This window comes from Coptis chinensis, chromosome 4, assembly GCF_015680905.1.
Source record: "Coptis chinensis isolate HL-2020 chromosome 4, ASM1568090v1, whole genome shotgun sequence".
In the NCBI taxonomy this organism is placed as follows: domain Eukaryota; kingdom Viridiplantae; phylum Streptophyta; class Magnoliopsida; order Ranunculales; family Ranunculaceae; genus Coptis; species Coptis chinensis.
Window position 1 is genome coordinate 94,550,273 of NC_141459.1, and position 22,430 is coordinate 94,572,702.

Sequence of the window (22,430 nt, forward strand, 5' to 3'; positions counted from 1 at the left end):
CTTACTATTCCCTCATAGCCAAAACCCAAGCAAATAGGAAAGGAAAAAAAAAAAAAAGGCAAACCAAACCCAGCCCAAAAACCCACTGGCTTACGTACTCTTTCTCTTTCCAAAAAATAATAAATTAAAAGTAGAAACCCAAAATATTAACCTCACGCACTCTCTCTCTTTTTTAAAATAAATAAATAAATAAAAACCAAAAACTCATCACGTACTCTCTCTTTTGGTGACTCGGTCTTTCACTCTTTTGAGGACGCCGTGGTAAGTTTTAAATAAATTTTCTAAACTATTGGTTTGTTTTTTTTTTTATGGTATTTTGTAGGTTTAAACTTGATGATTTATTTCTCTTGAAATTTAAAGTAATAGATTGCATTGATTAATTACTACTTAAGTATTGTTTAAACAACTATATTAAAGTATTTGATCAAAGAAAAGTCATTGCTAACTCAACCAATGCTGAACTCATAAGATGTTAGTAATGCTGAAATAAGATCCTCCTCAAAATGAAGTCACCAAAAAACTGAAGATGGTAGTTGAAATATTAGTTAAAAAAAAAAAAAAAAAATTCATGATTGGGTTTGAAATATTAGTTTAAAAAAAAATTGTATGCTTGGTTGTAGTGGCTCACCTTCACTTAATTTCCTAGCTCTGCCACTGAACACTGCTTATAGTGAGAGCCATTGCTACTTGATGTGGGATCATCTAACTTCAATATCTCCTTGTATGTGAGACACCAAACTTAGTGATCATATATGCACAAAAGAGAAATTAATCTCAAACAATTATATCTAGTCAATACAAAAACTTTCTAAGTAAGTTAATCAACATCATACCCCACCCCAGTGCACAACATATTGACTAGATAAATAACTAGAACATATAACCATGAGTTTAACTTTCTTAAATTAAAACCGTAGCATACAATTCTAAGTTTTTAATCATCTCAGAATATAAAACAAATAATTTCAGAGATTTGGTAAAGAGTATGATACCTATCCAATTGAAAAATTGAATTTTCAGGTTTCGTTTTTTTATTGAAAATTGGCCTATAAAAAATTGTAAAACTGAATCAGCTCTAGATGAATTAGGCTTCAAGCCATACACCGTTGGAAACATTTCTAAGTTAGCTTTCTAGCAAAAAAATGGATTGCAAATCCAATCACCGATCAGAAAGTTATAGCAGCTGTCGTCAAAAGTGTCTTCCTAATCCAAAATTTGAACTATTTTTTTATTTTTCGACAATCTCCGAACCGAACTCAGATGTTGTTCATGGACCAAAAACAAATAAACGAGTTTCACAATAGTAATCAATACCATCAATAAAATAGAATAGAACATGTCTTGCACATGTGATTCTAAATAGATAACGTCTTAGGTACAGTCAATATCTCATGAACAAAACCACATCTCAACGTTTTCCTTTTCCCGGTCCTTTTATTAGCATAAGCAAGAACTTCACATGCGTTAAAGTCATGCAATTACATCCAGCAAGCTCACAAAGATGATAAACACATGTCATGCAAAGCAGATGTAAACTTTTTAAGTTCTTTCACTTCAACAATTCATCTTTTAATGAAATTGATCAAAACCAATAGCATAACCCAATATAACTCATCAATAGTCAAACACAATATTTATATTCTTCTTTACTGGTGGTGGTCTATGGTCTACCTTGTGATCATGTATCGTGAAGGACACGAGATCTCTACAACTGGGTATAGAGATCATCTCTGTAACCGTATTATTTCGCCGTTGATCCGAATCCGAGATGTGTGTGTGTGCCTCGATACTTATGTGTGTGCTCCGAGATGTGTGTATGTGCCGGGATACGAGATGTGTGTGTGTGTGGTACAGAGATCAATCTCTGTACCCGGTTATAGAGGAATCGGTCTCTATCGTGAACATCTTTTAGTCTTTTAGATCGAGAACCATACATATCAGAGTGACCAGACTGACAAAAAATCTTTCAACACAATCCATCAGAAAAATTAATACAATTCAGTAAGAACTTCTATTGCATTCACAACATTATTGATGATCGTTACTTGTTCAATTCAATCACAAAAAAATTCGGTTCGATATACTAAACAATAATATATACACTACGATAATACCAATACGGTAAAAATACTTACCTCATAATCACTTAACTCATAATCGAAAACTAAGGAAACAAGTCTTATTCTTCTTCGTATTCATTGTTACAAGGCCCAAAATATCGAATTCGGTGAATATTTCGGTGTACCCAAAAACCGAAATATATTGGATATATCAGAAATATCAAATATATCTATTTTTTGTGACCAATCCAAACTATCTAAAATATCAGAAATATCAAAATAAAATATCGTAAAATATCAGAAATATCATATATTTATATTAAAAAATAGTCAAAAAGTCAAATGATATATATCATAAATATCACATATATCGGTTATATCGGCGATATAAAATTTTATATCAGAAATTCCGATATATATCGAAAACAAAGATTCAATATTCGGTAGATATATATCGAATATATCGATATTGTTATATAAAAAAACGATATATATCGACAATATATCGGATCTATCGGCGATATTTTGGGCCTTTAAAATTGTTGGGAACAACAAGAACAAACTGTGAATACAAAAAGGCCGAGGCATGGATCAGTACACCCTCTTTAAAGTTGTTTTGTGTCTATTTCTCCTTGCGCAGATAGACCACGCCAACCTCCAGGATGCAACAACCACAATAAATCAATCTTCAATGCTAACTGCACTTAAATAAAAAAAAAAAAAAGATTAACATGAAACTGATTTAATTGCCCACAAATAGTAGTATAGAAAATAGGTTTTTTTTTTTTTTTACTCAAAGAGTGGTTTTTATAGTGTACAAAATTAGAGAACAAGAGTCCTACTCAAACTCTAGTAGATTCGATTATATTGGGTTATCTGATATAGTTACCCGTTTACAGGGGAGGATCTATGAGTTGGCTACTTGGGCTCCCCTAATTTGTTCAAAAAACAATTTTATAGTGGTAACTGTTCATAATTTATACCCAAAAAATCTTTAAAAAAATAGCAGTGTGAATTAGTTACTGTAGCTCTCCTTGGTGGAGAATCGCATCCGCTCCCCCGCCCGTTTAGAAAGAAGTCCACAAGGTTCAATAGTATCTAAGTCCAAAAACAGAATCTTTTTATGTTAAGAGAGGGTTTTGAAAATAATTTTTATTCAAATAACATCACAGGTTTTCATAGGAACGTTAACCATGAAGAAGTTCATTTTACATGAATAAGTTATAGAAATAAAATTGTTCAAGGTATAATGATTCATCTTTCTAGGATTTTTGACAAAAGTCACCCCTGAACTTGCCCCGATAACCAATTATACTCCTAAACTTTTTTCTAAGCGAAAAAACCCCTTAAATTGCTAATACCAAACACAACTGTTAGTTTGCTTGATGTCGTTAACAACATATGACATATTTTGTTTTTTAGATGACGTCATATATAATTTTTCTTACCTGGCGTGGGCCTAATGGATGAGGTGGAAGTCAACGCCATCTCAGATCGATTATTCAATCAAAATCCAAAATCGACTATGAAGATCGAAACCCGACCCCCAAATTGAAACCCAAATAAAAATTCCCACGCCCACAAATTAAAAACCAAGCCCAACCCAATAGGTTCAAACGGACATCCATATCTTCTCTAACTGCAGAACTCAAATCAGTTATTCAATTAAAATCTCATTAACATTGTTATCTTTCAGAATCATCGTTGTCTACATTTTGAATTTTGATTGAATAATTGATCTAAGTTCTGAAGTTAGAGAAGAGATGGATGTTCGTTTGAACCTATTGGGCTGGGATTGGTTTTCAATTTGTGGGTGTGAAATTTTTTACTTGGGTTTCAATTTGGGCATTTAGGTCTTCATAGTCAATTTTGAATTTTGATTGAATAACTGATTTGAGTTGGTGTTGACATCCACCTCATCCATTAGGGATGCGCCAGGTAAGAAAAATTATATATGACATCATCTAAAAAACAAAATACGTCATATGTTGCTAACAACATCAAACAACTAATAATTGTGTTTGGTATTAACAACTTCAAGGTTTTTTTTGCTTAGAAAAAAGTGTAGAGGTGTAAATGGTTATTGAGGATAAGTTCAGAGGTGACTTTTGTCAAAAATCCCATCTTTCTATATGTGGTTGTTACTGTATTAGCATAACATAACAAAGGCAACGGTACTAAAAATGTGGGACGACAGAGCAGGAATTACATATATTTCCACATGCAAATGAATTTTATCGTTGGAGTTGATTATAAGTGCAAATGCTACTAAGAAGGACTATTTGAGACTCGGGGGTGTCTCATAGTGGTCACTTTCGTTATTTGTGAGGATCTCCATCAAGGGTTGCTCACTGGCATTTTAGGCCTTCGATAACTCGAATGATTTACTTTGCATCAATGGGTTTATCCAAAAGGGCAGGGACCGCGTTGCCGGTGATGGTGAGAAAAATGGTCCGAGTGGGTACTTGGGCATGTACTTATTTCCACATCTTAGAGTATGTACAATGCAAGCTTGCGTTCTACACTGCCACATAGGAGCCACATAAGCACCTGCAAAGTGATACACAAGTGCCCCTTTTGCAATGAGAGGATCACCAACTCCTAACTTCCAAATTGAGCATGAAAAACAAATAGACTGGAAAACTTAAAAGTTTAAACGAAAAATGACTAAAAGGGTATCGAACTTTACAAATTTTGATAATATGGGAACTAAAATTTTTTTTGGGTCAATTTGGGGACCAAACTTTTTAATTTTTACAATGTGGAGACATGTGTAACATGACATTTAAATTTCTCACACGGTGTTTCACAATTCGAATTAATTTCTATGGTCACGAAGTTGTAGCATGGATATACTTTGATAAGAAAGTGTATAACAATGTATACAACTTGTGAATTATGAAACACTATGTGAGAAATTTAGACTACATGTGTAACTAGTCCCCACATTATAAAAATTAAAAAGTTTGGTTTCCAATTTGACTGGAAAAAAAATTTAGTCCCCATATTGTCAAAACTTGTAAAATTCGATACTTTTTAATCATTTTTCGAAGTTTAAATAATTTTCAGGTTTTTGACCAATGGATAAAAAATTTGTATCTTTCCTTATATTTTATGTTCTTATACGAAAGAAATTAAGCTGTCCGTATAAGTAAAGCATGCAAGATCTTGCATCTCACCAACTAAATTTGCAATAAATAATGGTGCTTGCGTGGTCATATGCAAGGTGCATTGCATTCTCTTGTTTTTCCCAAACTCCTTCGAGAAGGATGTGCAACACATTTTGCAAGCGCACTCTACATGCTCATATTGAGATCCTAAGTTTTACCTATTAAGAGCATCTCCAAGGGGGGATGTAAACCGTATAGAGTGGAAAATTTACACTCCAAGTATTAAAAAACTTTATCCAATGGAGTGTTAAACCGTAGGTAATAGAGGGGGTGGAGAATTCTCCATCTCACTATCAGTTGATAAATAGCCCGGGCGACACTTGAATACACGTCTGAACAGAAGAAATGTTCAGACGTCACTTGGAGTGCCGTCTCTATCTATTTTTAAAGTCATAATTTGAAAATTTTAAATTCGGACGACACTTGAAGTGACGTCCCTCTTTAATTTAACGAAAGACGTCACTTCAAATGTCATCCGAGTTTAAAATTGAACTTTTTTACACTTCTCCCTTAGAAACAATAGAGTGGATATTTATGGGCTATACAATAATTTAGAATTGGAATTGTAAAATCCTAATGGCACTTAGGTGGAGCCTATGTGGAGGTGTAATTTTACACCCCCTATTGGAGATGCCCTAACAAAATAGAATTACATAGTGCAAGAGTCTGCAAACGACTCATACCTTTGCAAAAAATGATGAAGGATTTAGGACTTCCCTTCCCTGTGAACTAGTGGGTGCTCGGGCCTCTGGCCCACAGTCATTTGCGCCCATGTTATTTACACGGCTTTATTATAGATAGTGTGCGCCTACTGCTTTCCAAACATCTTTGTTGACTCACTCCCACACCCGATATCTTATGGAATGGTAAAGTGGTACCTAGTGCTCTAACAGTCTAACTTGTATAATAGAAGACAGATAGGGTTTAGTTCTCTGTCTCTGTCTGTGTCTCTCATATGTTTCCAAGTTAACGCAAAATAGAAAGATACAGTATAAGCATTAGGCTCCAAGACACTGAAACTACAGTTTACATACGTTCAAATAAAATATCACCAAGACAATAGGCGTGTTCTAGATTTGAGATGAGACCCATCACATGCAAACCGTTATGAAAGAACTGACGATTGCCATTGTACTAAAAAATTAAAACCAAATGAGTTCGCACTGCTGGGGAAAAAACACCGGTCAAATAAGGAAAGCAGAATTTTATTTTTCTAAAAAAACACAAAAAATAAGTTATGCAATGGACGACATGAAATTCAAAGGCTGCATTTAGTTCACTGGAGACCAAATTCCACTAGGGGGGGGGGGGGAGGAGGGGGAGGGAGAGAGATTTATGTGTGATGGGAAGAAAAAATGAGGGCGAGAGAGGTGGAGTCTCCACATTTGTGAAGTAAATTGAAAAAAAGTAGATCAGCTCATTTTAAAAAGAAGCTTCTTTCCTTGATTTACTCCAATTTACATGGAGATTCCTGATTCCACCTCTTCCATCACACCGATCACCTCACTCTTTTCCCTGGTTTTTCTCCTATTTCATGGAGATTGGTTTCAGAGACCAAAACACATCCTGGAGCTAATATTTGAGTCAGAAAGTTGCTAGGTACGCTGATTTAATTGAAAAGATTATACGACCTGAATGTGATCACCAGAAACATATACGAACAAATCCTGGCAAATTCTAAGAGAAACCGTAGAGGCGTACACAGTAACTCACCAGGAAATGAAGAATACCTTGCTCTTTTGGCAGTTCTCAGAAGTTACAAAGTTGAAATCACAAACTGCATAGCGACAATCATTCTCTGGCAATGATGCCGCGAAATCTTCATCGTTCTCAGCTGGATCTACAGTCTTCTCAACCACAACCTCCCTTTTTCTCCTCGTCAATTTTAAAAATCACATAGCAATGCACCTTATTCCATTTGAGCTCTATAAATTTGTTCTTGCTGTGATCAGATACTCCCATGCCAGAAGAAGCATTTGACTGCAAAGATAAATTCAGACTAAGACTACATAAAAAAACAGACTTGAAACATCTGAATAACCCCATTATGAAATGAGAATATATTTCTTCCAGTAGGTGCCCCAAAAATGATTAGAAAACTCAATCAGAATTCAGAAGTACATAGATCCTCCTAATTATAGAAATGGTTCTGATCTTACAAGTTTTCGTAATCAATAATAAGAATTTGGCAAATACTTCTGTTTTTTAAATTGAAAAGTTAAAAAGACAAGCATGAAAATAATAATATAACATAAATTGAAAAAAAATATTTCGTATGCTACTTTAGTTTCCAGGAGCCCAAGGAAGAGCATAGGAGTTTGAAATTCAAAGTAATGAGTTTTGAATATCTTATAATGGATTATACTAGGGCAATCAACTCCTGGTATCACTAATGAGGGTCAGTTTGCGCTTCCAAACTCTGGTTCAAGGCTTAAACTCATACAAATCAAGTTTCTTCTCCCCTTCTGTCAAACGAATGGGATCAAAGTCTTGCATCAATAGAAGCACAAACTCCACTGCCAACCATGAACAACCATGAGAACTTCTTTTTAAATGAAGATTTTGGAAAGGGTGGATAAGTCATAAATGGATTCCATATGTTCATGGTGTCCGACCATGGTGAAAATTATTTAGTAGTTTATTTTTATTGTTAAAGGTGGCAAGGCCTTACTTGTCTACTTCCTTTTTCTTATGAAAATTTGACCCCTATTTCTTACTTTGTGGCTAGATTCTTGTTAGGGAGGATCCAGTGATTCCTATCAGGTTACAAGTGCAGAGGAGTGCTATTCTCAAACGAAAGGTCAAAAAATTCACAATTAACTGGGTAGGGGAGGGGAAGTAGGAAGACTGTAGTAGGCTAACAACGATCATAACTTGTTACAATCGCACTATATAAGAGATCTAAAGATGCTAAAAGGAAACCGACATCTAATCTCACATTATTTCTTACTGGCCACAGAAACATTATTCACCAATTACAAATGTGTGACGATGCAATATGTCAACGGATATGATTGCACAGACCAACATCCCAATATCCAGATTCGGAGGTAAGTTTGTCAAACATTTAACATGCATCCTGTGACTACCACAAAAAATGATTTAAGTTTCCGTTCGGTAACAATCCTGAACGCGGATTTCATAATTCATAGAATAATTTCTCCAAAAGTAAAAGGCTTCATTGTCACATGCAGTACTGAGTCAATTCTAACGTAGTAGGCAGTAAAAAGAAAACACACACACACTGACACACACTAAGAGAACAATAATAGGTTATCTCCAGTTATAACTCATATATTAATTAACGAAATACTTATCAGTTATGAAGCGTACCATTCTGAAGCCACTACTATCATGAAGAAGAGAGAGAGAGAGAAAGAAAAGAAGTAAAGATTTGTGATGTGTAGCTGAGAGAGTGAGAAAGCGTGCTGGTCTGGTTTCTTTCAGCTGAAAACAGCCGCCAACAGTATTAACTGACGTTTATTCGTCGCGTAGTTGTTTTTTTATATGCAACTTTTCGGATTAAGAAGTATTAACTAACCGGCCCAGTCCACACCAATCTAGACTACAACCGTCGGCAATAATGTGATCCACGAATTTTTCGAGATATTTATACACTAGTAAACTGCATAGCAGTGGGGCGTGAGAGGAGCGGAGATTGAGAGGAGATTGAGAGGGAGAGGGATGAATAGGAGAAGATGAGGACAGACAGAAACCAACCAAGTAACATTTTGGGCCACCTTACCCCCCTCTCCCAAAATGTTCGCTCCGCTCACGGATAATCAGTAGTGTCTAGATTGACCATGGATGCCATCACTTTGGGAATATCTTGGGATTGACCATGTGATCCACCAAACTAGCCACCGTTTATTAGTTCCCGTATCTTTGGTTTTAACCCAAAATTTTAAATCACAAGGATACCCAAAAGTTTCACCCACAAAATTTTCTACCGTTCACATTCGAAGGGTAAATTAGTTATTACGTATTAGTTCGTGATTCCCCTAAATTGGTAAGTTAAAGCATCCTCCCCGACTATAAAACTCAACGTCTTCAGAAAAGCGGATACACCGTTTAGCGGTTTCCCAATTAAAAAAATAACCGTTATCGTCTTCTCTGTTCCCAATCATCCGGTGAGATTCTTACATTCTTCTTCTTCTTCTCTTCTTATTATCTATCTCTATCTATATATATGTGATTCATTCCATTCATCTAATTATCTATCCTTATTTATGTTTGGAATCCTTTGTGAGTCGAGAAACAAGTGGGAAAGAAGAGCTCCTCTCACCCCTTCACACTGTGCGCGCCTTCTACACGGAGGAAGGGGTAAAACTGGTGTCACACGCATAATCGTCCAGCCATCCACTAAGCGCATCCATCACGACGCTCTTTATGAGGATATTGGCTATCATTTATCACATGATCTATCAGAATGCGGTCTTATTTTGGGCATCAAACACCCAAAGGTGCATACTTCAATTCATTTGCCCTTCTACTTACTATCAACAGATCACTACGTAATTTTTTCTTTCTGGCTTCAGTTATAGATGATTCTTCCCGAGAGGGCTTACACTTTCTTCTCTCACACCCACAAGGTGCAGAAAGAAAGCATGCCTTTGCTAGATAAGGTACCTCCTTATTCAGGCCCTATCCAGTAGTACAGATGCTTACATTCATTTTTTTTTATTAAATTCTATAAACTGCAGATACTAGATGAAAGGGCGTCTTTGTTTGACTATGAGCTTCTTGTTGGAGACCATGGGTAGAGGTTGCTTGTCACGGTAGAATTTGGATTAATTGACTTCTTACATGGGTTAGGAAAATTATTGCCCCAAACCTTTCGGTTTCTTTATCTTCGTATTATATCACTCTCACCATACTTTTTCTATCCGTATAAGGTCACCTAATATTGCATTCTTTAAAATCTTCATTTTTCTACTTTAAATACTTAGGCTCGGGTTAATGTTGTTAAGTAATTGAAGCCACATAGGGGATTCCTTACCCGGCTTTGTTGTTTGTATAGTCGAATGGACCCATGAATTAAGCATTCTCAAAGAACAATTTTCAAGGTTCATGAATCCATATGTACTTCTAATATTAATAAAAACTCTTCTATTGATGTGTGTGGCGGAACATACCGATATACATTACTATTAAAAGTATAGTCCACTCGACAATCTATTGGTAGTCATTCAAGAACCCTGTTTTCTTAATGTTTACAGATTGATTGTGTTGTGTAACTTTTGTATGTTAGAATGATAAGAGCGTGAATCTTTTCTACTATTAAATTTCAGGTTATCTAAGTCTTGGATATTCAACACCTTTCCTCTCACTTGGGGAGCATCTTATATGTTTCCTTCTCAAGCTTCCGCGAAAAGCCGCAGTGATTGATTGTTCTTTGTCAAGAGATAGCTACGCTTAGGACTTTGCCATCCGAATCTGTCCTTTTGTCTTTATATTCCGGGGATCGAGGAAATGGTATTGATGTACTACTGAAATTTTGACTTCCATTCTTATAATTCTCTAGAACTCGATCATCCGCCAGGTTTGTCTTTTCTCTTCTTCTATTGGAATTGAATTTAATACTCAGAATGTTTCGAATTTATGAATTGCACACCAGTTCTTCAATTTAAAGAGGCGACATCAAGTAGTAAGTTAGTCATTTTTAATTTTTTAAGTTCTTTATCTATTACCATTTTCTTTAATATTACCATTTTTAATTAATCCTCCTTTTAAAATTTAGTGTTTGTTAATGTGATACAAAGATGGAAATAAATATAAACTTTGGATAGCGTTCAATCATTCCGATGAGCTTTTCTGTTGAAGGTATTCTCAAGCCAATCTAAATATACATTTTTTCATTCATTTCCATTTTATTGTACAATAGATGTCTCCGGCTTGAATTTGTGTAATACCCAATCATCCTTAGTAATCTGCCTCATAGGTGTTTGACTAAATCACATAACGAGATACATTCTAGGTTAGTGTATTTTCTTTTTCATTTAAGGATGGTCTTTCTGACAAATTTATTTCAAGTTCGTGAAGTTTCTAAATTAGATAAATTCATATCTTGTATTGTTTCAGGTGATCTTAGGGAAGTATTAACATCTAACTCAAATCATAAGCATGTGTTTTTTTTTCAATAATCGGGATGGTTGTTTATTCTTCCATAATGTTTACGGTTTCTATCCAAAAGGTATGGTTTCAATCCCTTTGTTTATTACGAATTTTAGTAATGCTAAAGGGTATATCAATTAAATGCTCTTCCATCTATTAATGTTGAATGTGTTTTCAATGTTTCTTTGATTTTTCACAATCGTAGTTAGAGGAATTTTAATATTACAATGCCAATGAATTATAACTGTGAACTTTTAGAGGCTAATAAGATTTTTTTACTTAGATTACCCATACCAAGTTAGCACCAATGAATAATTTGATGTTTCTTTTCCTCATATCCTAATGATTGTCCATTCTTTCGACAGATGACATGATTTAGAATGAAATATGCAATTACCGTGCATCTATACTGCATAATTTCACATACCTCTTAAAATGAGTAGCCTATAACGTTTTTTAATCATAATTACGTTGGTTGCGAAAAATGTAGCTTCACGTGTTTTGAATGTCAATGATGTGCAGTTGATTATTAGGGCTTCGATATGTAAACTTTTTGTTAAGTTTGTATACTTGAGATTTCTTGCTGGTTATTGATCTAACTGTTCTCATTCTGTCCTGTAGCATTTGCCTTTTGGTGAGTTAGAAACTTATATACATCAATCTGGGAGAACAGTTAGCATTTTGTTTTTCCTTTTTAATTTATGCCCTTACAATATCATTTTGGCTTTTACCGGCATATTATCTTATTACAAGCATTACATTAGTCACATACGTTCAACTTTTGTGTAGGGAATATTGGAGTTGGTTTGTTGTTTTACGATTTAGGAAGATCAAACATTTTAAGGATAGAAAAGGAGTCAGAAAAACGTTTGACAATGTATCTTCTCAGATAGGTACAATTTGAGGCTTACTGTCATTCTTATCAGTGGACACTTTTAGTGTACTACATAAAGCGGATACTGGATTTTCATACGTTTCACAGTCTCTCTCGGCTACTTCCACAGTACAATTCAAAGGTTAGAATAAAAGGAAAAAAAAAATTGTTGTTCTTCTCCATTCCTGCAATTCCCTTCGCTCTGAAATGTTTTCATTGTGCAGAAAGTTATTCCAATAGCGTGCTTGCAAACAGTGATGTCCTGATTCCTGAAAATCGTAGTCACTTTTTCCAAGTAACGATATGATGCTCTTACTTTCTGCTTTCCTCACCTTGGTAAGCACTAATTACTATCCATCTCTTAATTTCCCTCCCTTTTTATGGAAAAAAAGTAAAAAAAAAAATATTAGCAATGACTCATATCCGAAATTCTCTTTCAGTGATTATATACACATTCGAAGTTTTTCTATCAGTATGACTTGGGTACAAAGTGCATGCTCGATTTGGAATTGGAGAAATCAGGTTTCAAAGATTATGCATTAAGTTTCAAATAGAATTTGACCGGGATTAAGTTTGCATGTGTATAATTAATCAAGGAGATGGCCCATTTTACTGAATTTGCATTTCTAAGAGAGCAACTTGCAAGCCCCACTTTTCCCTTTAGTTTGCATCCATGGCATCCTCAATGAATCATTGAATCCACAAATACTATATAACAACTGCATCTGCAACTTATGAGTATTGATTTTTTACATGTATTTATATCTATTAATCAATTTATTAGATAGCAGAGAAGATGGACTGCAAGATACCAACAATGATTGTTATTATCTTCAAACAAAGTTATACTGTATGTTCTAACATAAATGATTTTTAGGCTTTCCTGGTGTCAAAGCACTTTGGAGTTAAAACGGCTTACCATTATGCTCTGCTTCATCCTGAAAGGGTGATGGGTGTCATAACACTAGGCCTACCTTTCGTCCTCCCAGGTCTTGAATTATTCCCTCGCGAGTTTTTCCCTAAATGTTTCTACATGTTGAGATGGGAAGTAAGCAATTCTGCTTTACACTTTCCTACTACATCGTTGAATAATTACTCCTACGAAAGTGCTCACTCTCTTGGGCATAATATTTTTGTAGGAGCCAGAACGAGCGGAAGCAGATTTTGGTCGTTTGGATGTCAAAACAGTAGTAAGAAACATTTACATTCTCTTCTCGGAAGTGAACTTCCGCCACGAAGAAGATCAAGAGATAATGGACTTGGTCGATCCTTCTACACCTTTGCCATCTTGGTTCACTGAGGAAGATCTTGCAAATTATGCTACATTGTATGAGAAATCTGGGTTTTGCACCGCATTATAGGTCCCATACAGGTTAAGCATTTATAAAAACTATGTAAGCCAAGTGTCAACAAGCTGAAAATGCTTAATGAAGCTTGACTACATTCCAAGATTTTATAGTAGACAGTACCTTCCGTATGACATGCATACTTAGAACACGAGCCGGAAAATTGTTCTGAAGATTCAAGAAACACATACTAATAGGTACCTTTGAATTCAAACAGGACATGGCTGGAAGGCTATGGAACAACTGATATGAAGGTAAATCTACCTACCTTGCACATCCAGGGTGAACAGGACTATGTTTATAAATACCCAAGAATGGTGGAATATATGAAGGGGACGGTGAAGGTGCGTTCTTGATTTGGAGATCACATTCATACCGACAGATCTCACTTTGTTCGGGAGCGGTTCCACGACCCAGTGGATGAGTGATTATTTTGTTTATGGAGAAACATATTTAATAAAAATACAAACGCCCTATTGTTATGGTTGAGTGTTAGAGATTCAAATTGGATAACTGTATTTTCTATTGGAGTATGTAGTAATGAAGCTTATGGTACATTTAACCTACATGAAATGCGCATCTTAATTGTGTATCAGAAACTTCATGGTTCTTGCATCTTTCAGTTTCAGATCGATATTGAGTTCCATATCCTATATCCTGTTACAGATCCAGATGTAGAGACAGATCCTAAGCCATTTGATCAAGATCGAGTTGCTATAACATATCCATTTAGAGATCGGAACCCCGTTCTTTGTACACCCATTTTCATAGCAACTGCCCCTAAGCCTGCATTAGCTGGGTTTAGCCGCGAACTAATAACATAAAAAAGATCAACTCTAATCATCCTTGAGCCAGACTGAAAAGTAAAAAGACAGCTCGCTCAGTCGAACCGAACTTCAAATCCAATAAATCCATCTATCTTTTAGGGCTCACTGACATCTGCTCGCTCGGTTGTGTTCCGCAAGTTGGTTTGGAACCTGCCTTGATTTCTCACTCTGTCTCTCGGATGCCTTTAATTTGATTTACCAGAAGTAGAGGAAGAATTAGTAGCGGTCCTTCCCTTCTCAGACATCTTCTCCTCCTTGATAACCGGACTAACCACTTCAGCTTGCACAATAGAAATCGGGCGAAAGTTTTGACGAAGTTACCCAGTCGTAGATTTCGAGGCCGCATCATCATCCACAGCTGGTTGAGAAGCGTTCTTAGTTTGAGCATTAGAAGGACCCGCGTAGAAGTGGGCTGATAGTGATCATTTATCAAAGAATGATTCTCGGTTATCAAATGATTGAACGATCATCTTAATTACTTGAGCTCAAGGCTAGGCTACATTCATCGATTATCGTTTTAAAAACATTGTTTCCTGTACTTCTATATCTGTGGTTACATTGATATGTTTTTTTCCACTCATTTGTTTTCACTAATAGCTAATAGCAGGACAACAGTTGATGACCTAAGATGACGATTCTCTGCTAGCACTTTGAACATTTTCCAGTACCATATGATGCAGTATTGTTGCACCCTTGATTTGGTGTGAATGCCTCCTGTTTGCCAGAAGATAGACCCACATTGAACCTAAAATAAACAGACTGACCTTCCATCAAGTTCGTATTTGTATTGTTATAAAGTTAAATAAGTATGTATGCACTCCCCGGTTATCTTTTTCAGTCAGATTCACATAAAATTCGCTTTTTCTTAGTTTGTAATACAATATTGTATTCAAGGCATACAATATTCAAGGCTCAAGAAAAGAAAGGAATACTTGGATAATAAGGTATTAGTACTTAAGCAGACAAGTTCACAAGAATGTTCAGAGATTTAAGTTTCGGATTTCAAATCGATTGCCTCGTCGGGTTCAATGAAATTTCTACTAATGAGATATATTCACCACACTGGTGGTTAACCATTTAGAAGGCTATGGTGTTTAAATCAAGGGGAAAATTGCACTCATGTGAGGTAGGCTTAGGCTTGCAATAGATTTATGAATAAACAATTTTTTAAACATTGTTTCATGTACTTCTATAAGTGTGGTTACATTGATCTTTTTTTTTTCCACTCCCATTTGTTTTCACTAATAGCTAAAATTTATTTTATTGTTCAAAATTTTCAATTACATCATTTAAACTTCTAATACTTTCACTCACTTTCACTCCCAAATATAATCAGTAACATTGTCCACATTTTATGATCCCGCATGCACACTTATTTGCAATCAGAAATGAAACTTATGACTGTAATTAAAGTTCAAACTTTATTTTTTTTCAAAATTAAAATGTAATATCACGTGCAACGCACGTGCCCATTTACTAGTATATATAGCCCAGCTTTTAAAAGAATCTTAAAATAAATATAAAAATAAATACTAAATCTAAAACAACTCATAATTTTACCTACAAAATGAGTTAAAATCTAATTTTTTATAGATATGATCTACTAACCATAAAGAACATTTCTATAAAAATTCAACTCGTTTGATACCCTCTAACTTAGATAAAAATTGTTGTCCACTTTTGAAAAAATATCTAACGATCCAAAAATATCGAGTTATATATATATATTTATTGACGTATTGTCAACCTAATCTTTCATGCGAAATATCTAATAAGCACCTAAAAAATTCTATAAATAATGGAACCACAAATTCTCAATAATTTTTTTATGTAGATGAATTACTAATTTTTTTTAGAATGTCTAAAATCTATGTGGTGTATCATTAGGTACTAGTATTGACCCATGCCGTATGGCACTAAAAAGGCCCAGCAGAAGCCCGACGAAAAAAGCCTAATTGCCTGCCCAAAAAATCCAGCTACATTTGTTGACTTCAAACAATGATCTAGTAGTCCTATTGCCACTTATTATACTGTTCACGCCCCATAAGCCCTAAGATCCGCCACGTCATAAGCATTATAAGTATATCCAAATGTTAGGGTTGGTTTCTGGGGCCCCACACCACCCTAATTTGTTATATAGATAAGTGATTTATCTTCTCAAAGGTGTCTGTACAAGGTCCCCAAAGAACAAATTAGGATATATGACAACTCAATCTCCCTGAATCATCACCACGACACACTCAGATGTAATGGAAGAATCAATAGAGATATTAAAGATGCATTTGTTTACACACTTAAGGATGGAAAGGAAAAGTCTAATGTGGTCCATATTTTCCATAAGCTTAGTGTGTTTGTTTGTTATAAAAAAGAAAATTGTCTTTCCCTTGTGGAAACTAAACTATGGAAAGGAATGGGTTTTCGAGTCCGTGGCTCAACCCTTGAATTTGAGAAGAAAAGGAATAGGAAAATACTAGTTTTCATTTCCTTTCCTTAGCTTTTACATAACAAACAATAATGGAAAAGGAAAAAGGAAAATAAAGTTTAATAAAAAATATAGTTTTCTATTCAATTCCTTTCATTTATTAAGTTTTGGCCTCACAAATATCATAGATTCAATTCCTAGGTTTTCCTTTTCCTTTTCCGAAGTAACCAAATAGATGCATTAAAAAGAAAAATTCATTACATTCCTTTCTTTTCTATTCCATAGTGGACCACTCATGAGTTTTCCTTTCCTTTCCTCAAGCGAGTGAGTAAACAAACGCAGCCTAAATTATATTGTATAGAAAATAAAACTAAATCTTATCCATTTTTTATTGGAAGATGTAACAATTTATTCCTTAATATATATATATATATATATATATATATATATATATATATATATATATATATATATTGTAAAATGTAATCTTGGAGAGAGGTTAAGTAACTCTTGGAATTTGATGTTAATTAATATAGAGAATAGTAGTTTTATCAGTATAACTCAGTCAACTCACCAATTGATTTTTTATTTTTATTTTTATTTTCGTGGAATTTGGATGAAACACGCATGATTCCAAGATTTGGCATGGTATATATATGATTCAAAATTTCAAATTACTAAAATTACTAAACAAAAAAAAGCTACTGGGTTTTTTGTTGGATTTTACCAAAAAAAACATGCTCCCGAGTTTTATTTATAGGCTTGGTTAAACTCATGGATGTAGGCTTGACCACTTGAGTATAATGTAAATATATATATATGGCCTGATTTAAGAGACACATAATGCAAATTAAAGACAATGTTCACTCGGATTGACAACAATGGGCTGCCAGGTAACAACAAGCTGCACCATGTGACGTCACTTCACTAGTAGATAAAATGGTTTTTGTGACTGTAGTGAAAGGTTATTTGTGACTGTTGTTTTCAAAACGGTCACAAATGGCAGAAAATGGTTTTTGTGGCTGTTTTAAAATTTTGTTGTGACGGTCGTTTTCAAAACGGTCACAAATGTTTTTTATAGGTAAGATGGTATATGTGTGGCGTATTATTTGTGACCATTCCCCCAAAACAGTTACATATTCCCCGACTTTTACGTGACTGTCTTGGACCCAAATATTTCGGCCTATTAATTAAAACAACTTGAAACACAGCCCACGTTCGGTCTCCCCCTTCCTTTCAACAGACAACAGTTCCAACCCTTCCAGAAACACTTTCAATATCCATTCATAAAAATGTGTTATTGCTAAGATCAAGGTAATCCCTTTCCACTTTCGCTAAATAGCCTTTTGATTATTTATTATTACTGACTACATCACAAAGGTTTGTATTCATATTGGATGTGCTTTGATTATATTATTTCTAGTTTTAGGCCTTATGTCTCTAGATGCATTTCCGTTGTTCTTTTCAAGGCGTGGATTTAGAATTTATTGATAAAAGGCTTTCCGAGCTTGATGTGCTAATTTGATTCATTTTTTTTTAATAGGCTAAGCTTAGGGCTAGTGTTTTGTGGGCCATTGAAGATGAGGATCGGGCAATATAAAATGAAGACAACGTGCCTCCTACATTACTTGGTAGCTGCAATGACCGTGCAAAACAACTTCATGCCTCTTCGTCAGGTTTCACTTCAATTCTGATTTATAAACACTTCATACCTGTTTCGATTGGGGATGATAATATTAGGACGGGTTACATCAATAACTCTGTTTGTTGTGCTTTTAAGCACTCTCTTCTCTTCATTTCTATATGATTGGGCTGGTGGAAGCTTGGTAATTTTATTTTATTTTGGTTATCGGTGGAGTTAGAAATAATATCACAGTTTACGAGAAAAAAAAATTGCTCAATCTCCCACTTGCGCCTTTAGGGTTTCCAATATCCGTTTCAACTTTTTGTCAAACTCGATTAGTTAATTAGTGTTAATTTGCTCTTCCAAAATCAGTATTGTGGTTAGTTCTTGTCTCTCTCTTCGAATTTGAACTTGTTCGTACTAACAAGTTTTCGTTTTTTACGTTCTATGCGATTTTTCTTTCAGGAGAAGGGGAATTTCAATCAATTTTGCTTAGGATTTCATGCGTTCACACCTACTCTACCTTTCTCAGGCGACAATATCCACTTAAATCGAGCAAGGTATGGCTTTTCATATGATTTTGTTAGGAAATTCACAATTATCTTTTATTAGTTAGTTGAATTCTCACAGGGTCTTCTATTTAGGCCGGATGGGTGAACTTGTTTTTGTTTTTCTAATGTATGCAATGCATTATGCAACCCATGATAGAAATGGACAAGATCAATATATTTTATCCACTCAATTCTTTGACTTGCTTGTGTGACTAAAGTTTTAGTTGCTTTACTTGCAAGGAAAAAAATTATTTGTTTATGGAATTCTTGTTCCCTCTATTTTGTTTTTGGTTGCCTTTTTGCATTTTATGAGTTTGGATGTCGTTGACGAATATGGAAGGAAAGTTCTTCATGCTTTGCATCTAGTGCACTCTCTTTACAGAGATTTCAAACATATATTCTTTGACTTTTGTTTTTCTGTTCGTTGTTTTTTGTTGGTAAATTTTGATAATAGATAGTGTTTTTTAACGGATGTGTGGTAGCACAGTGACAATTTTGGGTTTGCATTTCTGAACTGTTTCTTGGTGGCAAAATGGTTATGTACCAAATTAGAATTGCAATACTATGTATTGCATTACTATGTGTGGCATTATTACTATTGCAATACATAGTAATAATACCATTGTTTGTGTACCAAATTAGAATGAGAATGTCCAGGAGATATGGAAGTAGAGGTAGAATAGTGTTGCATATGTAGAAAAATTAGAATGGAAATGAAGAAGAAAAGAGGAATTGGGAAAAAAGATGCTAACAGATAAACAATTCTTGTTTGTTATCCGTAGCTTTGGAATTTCTTTGAGATTGTTTGATAAACTGTATACATAGTAAGGATTATTACAGCTTGTCCTGAACAAGCGACTGGCTCGAACTTTTGAAGTGAAGATGTCAAAATCAAACTTGTTCATTTGTATGGTTGGTCTCTTTTCCCCTTCCTCCCCTTTTCTTTTATCAATTTCAGTTTGTGCTTGGTGATGAGTACACCTACTTCCTCCTCCTTTTATAATAAATAAAATATACAGTAATTGGTTAATTGATATATACTAATAAATTTTGTGAGATATGACACTATTCTAAATTAAAGACATGTTAGTTATATGAGGTGGTCCTTATACTTGTAGTGCTTGATATATTGTGGTTACTGCGTTTGCTTGTCCATATTTACATGCTTTTATTCAATGGTGTATGAGCTTAGTGATTCACGGTATTATGCCATCCTTCGTATGCTCTTTTAAGTGATTAGTTGGATGGTGGGAATTTGGTTTTGAAACCAAGCTTATCTTTCTTGCTCTGATATGTGACTAGTATGTGACTAGTACTCTTGAACTGTTGTGTTCTAGTATTGAACTTTCGAGTTCTAGTGATGAAGTGATGAACTGTTGAGTTCTACTATTGAACTATTGAGCTCTAAAGGAAGAACTATGTATGGCTTGATCCATGAAAGGGTACATAGGCAGCCACCTGGTACAATCGCTTCTATAGGTAGACACCCACCCCGTAGAGTTCTTTGTGTTATGATGTTTAATCATTATTTTATTTTGTAACTATATATATATATATGTTAGAGCGTGCTTAGTGTGATCTATGTGATATGTTTAATATTGGATCCTTACGTATTTTTGCTTGGAAGAACTGAAATTAAGTGATTTAGGTTTAATGTTTTACGTATGTCATTTGGTTACAAATAGGCAGATGTGGGAATTGCAATGAGAGTAAGTTTTACTACAACTTAAATATTTATGGCTACGAGTGTCATTATTTCTAGTCGTGTTTGTATCCACCTGAATGCCATATTAGAGATATCTTTATTTGTTTAGTTTGTTTAGTCGATATTAGTTTGGTACTCAAGTGATCTGGCATTTGTCAATCCTTTGTTTATGAGTGTATTTGGAATATGTAGGGTTAGATGGTTTTGTTGAGGTTGTTTTGGTAACGTGGAGATGTATGTATGTTAGTTGCATTGTATAAGTCATGTATTAGGGTTTTTTGGATGTTGTTTGTATATTTATAGTTTTCTTCATATTCGAGGATTGGTTACTTGACTTAACTGACATTGGTCGAAATGGTTAAGTAGCTGGTTCTACGAATCAGTATATCTTTTAGTAGTTGGGTTTACGACTGAAGTATGAGGTTTTATATTTAGTTTGGATGTATTCTTATTAAATTTTCAGGTTAGGACAGATTTTATATTTATGAAATGTCGAAAATACTGCTGAAATTTTTCTAAATAAGCCACGTGTCATAGGTTTGAGTTTTAGGGCGTTACATCCCCCCTTGTCCAACTTTTACAAATGTTGCTATCTGACTTTGTACAACTCTATTTTCTTATTCACTAAAGCTTAGAAGCACTTGTTATATGGATTTTATTTGTTTTGTAGTTCTCTTTACTGGAACAATCATTAAAGCCAGGTAAATGATTTTTTTGTCATTCACTTTATCTTTAGCATTTTTAAGATTTGGTAGGATCAACAATGGTCACTAGGTATTCGATGAAGATGGGCTAGTACTATAGTGTGGTAGCTGCCCAAGCCTTGTTTTGATCTTTTAGTTCCTTAGTTTTTATTTTTTATTTCTTATATTTTTAATTTTTGCAGATCAAGAAACTTTCTGGCCAGCAAGAAGAAAACTTCCACCTCGGATCGATGTCAAAGCTCGTAGTTTGTTCAGTGTCTCTAAGAATGTTTTTCGAACTATGATGAAGACTAATCACGAGTGTTTGACGTGAATGTGACTTGGTCACAATTCTTTCTTAATCCATTCATTTGTATATTATTAAGTACTTATTGATTACCTAAGTTTTATGTCTATTTTTGCTACTAGAATGTTCAATGGAGTTAGCATTTATGAATGTTATTTGAATTTTAATGGATTATATTTTAGGTGTATATTTGTTACAGGTCCAATTCAATGTGAAATGTATGTTTTCAAATATATATATGTTTTTTTTTAAAAAAAAATTATAACATTTATTACGGTTTTGCCATAACTGTCACAAAAAATACGTTTTTTTGTGACGGTTTTTGAGCAGTTGTTACCATTTTATGTGGTGGAGATAGGCTAGTCTGGAACAAATATTTGTAACGGTTTGGGTAAAAAAAAATGACCCCCACTCCGTCACGGTTTTGGAAAAAAAAAAACAGTGACAAAAGACTTTTTGTCATTGTTTTTAAGAGTGATATAAATCCTTTTTTGTTGTAATGCTTTACCTTGTATTCTTGTTGCAAGTAGATTGCTTTGCAGTGCAAAGTATGCTTGACTATATGTAAACGAACACTTTAGATGCAAGTCTTAATTACTAGTATTTGCACCAAGTAATATACTTTAGATCTTGTTTAAGATTACGTACTAGTATTTGCACCAAGTAATATACTCTTAAGCCTAAACTCCATGATAGAGTTGTGATTTTGAATCCGAGGTGGTAAACATTCAAATTTAGTGTTGTTCT

General features: G+C 34.5%; 4 long non-coding RNA genes across 11 annotated transcripts; 3 read left to right on the forward strand and 1 right to left on the reverse strand.

Moving 5' to 3' along the window:
- Window positions 1-6,822: 6,822 nt before the first annotated feature.
- LOC147505826 (uncharacterized) lies at window positions 6,823-9,007 on the reverse strand. The gene is made up of 2 exons (XR_015193486.1): window positions 8,564-9,007; window positions 6,823-7,210 (listed from the first exon to the last, which is right to left on the reverse strand). It is a non-coding gene; the product is annotated as an uncharacterized LOC147505826 (long non-coding RNA).
- Window positions 9,008-9,465: 458 nt separating this feature from the next.
- LOC147505827 (uncharacterized) lies at window positions 9,466-10,003 on the forward strand. The gene is made up of 3 exons (XR_015220675.1): window positions 9,466-9,693; window positions 9,769-9,855; window positions 9,934-10,003. It is a non-coding gene; the product is annotated as an uncharacterized LOC147505827 (long non-coding RNA).
- An 887-nt stretch (window positions 10,004-10,890) lies between these two features.
- Window positions 10,891-13,434, forward strand: LOC147505828 (uncharacterized). Of its 7 annotated transcripts, none has more exons than XR_015220677.1 (7): window positions 10,895-11,053; window positions 11,312-11,423; window positions 12,134-12,360; window positions 12,443-12,554; window positions 12,659-12,740; window positions 13,096-13,207; window positions 13,358-13,434. It is a non-coding gene; the product is annotated as an uncharacterized LOC147505828 (long non-coding RNA). The 7 variants fall into 7 exon arrangements; XR_015220681.1 differs by having other exon boundaries at window positions 10,897-11,053; window positions 12,234-12,360; XR_015220678.1 differs by having other exon boundaries at window positions 10,891-11,423; window positions 13,096-13,266.
- A 4,563-nt stretch (window positions 13,435-17,997) lies between these two features.
- Window positions 17,998-21,857, forward strand: LOC147505829 (uncharacterized). 2 transcript variants are annotated; one of them, XR_015220683.1, is made up of 5 exons: window positions 17,998-18,127; window positions 18,357-18,489; window positions 18,903-18,997; window positions 21,364-21,394; window positions 21,580-21,857. It is a non-coding gene; the product is annotated as an uncharacterized LOC147505829 (long non-coding RNA). The 2 variants fall into 2 exon arrangements; XR_015220684.1 differs by lacking the exon at window positions 21,364-21,394.
- The last annotated feature ends 573 nt before the right edge of the window (window positions 21,858-22,430 follow it).